This window comes from Aplysia californica, unplaced genomic scaffold, assembly GCF_000002075.1.
Source record: "Aplysia californica isolate F4 #8 unplaced genomic scaffold, AplCal3.0 scaffold01820, whole genome shotgun sequence".
NCBI lineage: Eukaryota > Metazoa > Mollusca > Gastropoda > Aplysiida > Aplysiidae > Aplysia > Aplysia californica.
The window spans coordinates 1-3355 of NW_004799090.1; positions in this window are offsets into that span (position 1 = coordinate 1).

The following is a 3355-nucleotide window of genomic DNA, read 5'->3' on the forward strand; positions in this document are numbered from 1 at the left end:
TTCTGGTCCCAGAGTCTATTTATTTAATTTTACTCTACCTCTTTTTTTATTTTATTATATTTTATTCTATCTTATTTAATTGTATTCTCTATCCCCGTGTATTTTACTTTCTAACTCATCCCCAAATATTCCTTATACTTTTCAATCTCAATACAAATACCTTTTAGCACATCCCCAGTATTATCTATCTCATTCCCCCTAATGTTTAGCTCATCCTCAATATTTCCAAGACTTTTGTATATAATCCACAACATTTTTTAAAATTTCATCCCCAATATTTTTAGATTTTTCTTATTTTCCGACTCATCCCAAATATTTTCTAGCTCATCCCCAATGTTCCCCAGCGTTTTCTTTCTCATCCCCAGTATTGTTTTTCTCATCCCTAATATTTTCTAGCTTATATGTAATATTTTCTAGCTCATCCCTAGTATTTTCTAGCTGATCCCCAAACTTTGCCAGTATTTTCTAGCTCCATCTCCAGAGTTCCCCAGTATTTTCTAGCTCACCCGTCATATTTTCTAGCTCATCTCCAGTATTTTCTAGCTCATCCACAGAATTCCCCAGCATTTTCTAGCCGATCCCCTAACTTTGTCAATATTTTCTGGCTCATCCCAAATATTCACCATTTCTATCTAATATCCTATATAACACTATTTTCTAGTTAATTACCAGCATTTCTAGATCAATCCCGGTATTTTCTAGCTCATCCCCATTACTTTTTAGCTCATGCCTTATATTTTCTAATTTATTCCCAACATTTTCTAGCTCATCCCCAATGTTTTTGACCGCATCCCCAATATGTTCTAGCTCACGCTCAATATTAATTTTAACTTTTATTAATTATCCACAATATTTCTTTTATCTCATCCCCAATATTTTTAAATCCTTCATATTTTCTTGCTAATGCCCGTTGTTTTTTTTAAATCGTATCCCCTATATTTTGTAGCCCCTCCAAAATACTTCCTAGCTCATTCCCCGGACTTTAAAAAAAAATCTCATTCCCATAATATATTTTATATCATCCCTAATATTTTCTAGCTCATCCCTAATATTTTTTAGCTCCATCCCCAGTATTTTCTAGGTCAACCCTAATATTTTCTAGCACATCCGACGTATTTTCTAGCTTATCCACATTATTTTTTTTAGCTCATCGGTAATACCCTCTGGCTTATCCCTTAGATTTTCTATCTCCATCCCCAGTATTCTCTAGCTCATCATCAACATTCCTCAGTATTTTCTAGATCATTCCCAGTATTTTTTTAGCTGATCCTCAAAATTTGCAAGTATTTTCTAGCCCATCCCCAAATTTTTCTCGCTTATCCCAAGTATTCCCCAGTATTTTCTAGCTCAACCCTAATATTTTTTTAGCTCATCCCCAGTATATTCTAACTGAACCCTAATATACTCGAGATCATCCCCACTATTTTGTTGCTCACCCCCAGCATTTTCTAGATTACCCCCACTATTTTCTAGTTCATCTCCATTTTCTAGCTCATCCCCAGTATTTTATAGCTCAACCTAAAGATTTTCTAGCTCATCCCCAGCATTTTGTAGATTACCCCCACTATTTTCTAGCTCATCCCCAGTATTTTCTAGATCAACCTTAAGATTTTCTAGCTCATCCCCACTATTTCCTGGCTCAACCACAGTATTTGGTATCTTTCTTAAAGCCTGTCCATTTGCTTTGCTTTAGATGAAATGAATTCCATTTGTCTTTGAAATAAGTCAAGATATAGACGATTGAAGGAGGTGGGGTTGTCTGGTTTCAGAGGCAAAATTAGCGAAAAAATGGCCGCCAAAGTAATTATTTCCTTAGCTTGAGAGTCTGTGGAAACTGACAACTTACATTTTTATTCCTTTAATCAATGTTTTTCAGTAAAACTCACTCAGAAATGTGTTCTTTACTGGGCATGAGAGGTGTTGGGCCAAGAAAATAAAAATTTGACAAAAATACCTGCAGAAAAATGCCAGTTTCATGTCTTTCCCTTATTTTGACTAGCGCCTGATTTCACCACGCTGCCTCACATTTACGTCACTTGCAACACAAGGAGGCCATACATAAATACCCACGATTAGATGTGCTTCTAGAGAGAAGCGTACAAAGAAGGACAGAGGGGTATTTAATTAATTTAATAGAAAAGAAGGTGAAACCCAAACCAGAACACTCACTAACCACCCACAAAGATATATATATACATATATAGATAACCAGTTTTGAAAACCAACATCCCTAAAATCGGGAAGTATATTTTGTGTGCCCATTTGTAAATATATTTTTTTTTAATTTTTTGTTTTGTTTTGTAGGGTTTTTTTCGGGTTACAGCTGTTTTTGGACTGGTCATGTTTTTGTATGTGGACTCCACTGTAGATACCACCAGTAGGCCCTACATGTTTTTGTTTGTTTAGTTGAGGTTTTTTATTTTGTTGTTGTTTTGTAAAAATTGATATTGTACCCTTCAAGGAAAATGAGACATCTCTATTGCATACCATGTAGAGATCTTATAACATTATTAATTTTAGCCAGCAAGCCTAGCTACTTAGTGTCACACACATGCAAAATTAGATCAGTTAAATTTGTAGGCCCTATTTATTTTGTTTATATCTTTTTAACTTACTTATTTTTTAAAATTATTTTTTAAATTTTTTAATTTTTTAATTTTTTTTTGGGGGGGGGGAGGGGACGGCAGAACTAGATTTTAGCAAGAGCTAAGGATGATAGTCTTTTGATAGAAAAGAAGGCGAAAACCACTTCAAAGCACCCGCCAAGCACCCTCACAGATTAATTATTAATTAACCAGAATTTTGACAACCACAGTTTCTAAAATCTGGAGATATAATTTTGTCTGTGCATTTTTTGGAGGAAGGGGGTGTGCTGCTTTTTTTTGGAGTGACTGTGTTTATTTTAAGCAGAGTCAACTGTAGATTCTGGTCTTTTAATTACGTGATGGGATCAAGAAGAAGAAAAAAGAAGCATGGTGCGGTTTGTTTGAGAGGGGGGGGTTGTTGTTTTTTTTTGTTGTTGCTTTTTTTTGTTAGTTAGTTTGTTCGTTTTTGATAGGCTGTGTGTCACAACGCGGTGGAATTAGGTGCTCGTCAATATCTGGGCATGTGGAGTTATTGGTATCAACTTGAAGCTTTTTAATTTGTCTTTTTGTTGATGAAAAAATATCCATTCAATCTTGAATACAAGCTTAGATATCCACGATCTATATGGACATAATTTTAGTCAGCAAACCTACCTAACTTCACACAGATACTTATTTATTGATTTACCTAGTTATCAATTTATTTATTTATTTATCTATCTATTTATTTATTTATTTCATTATATTTTTATTAATTTCATTTATTTTTT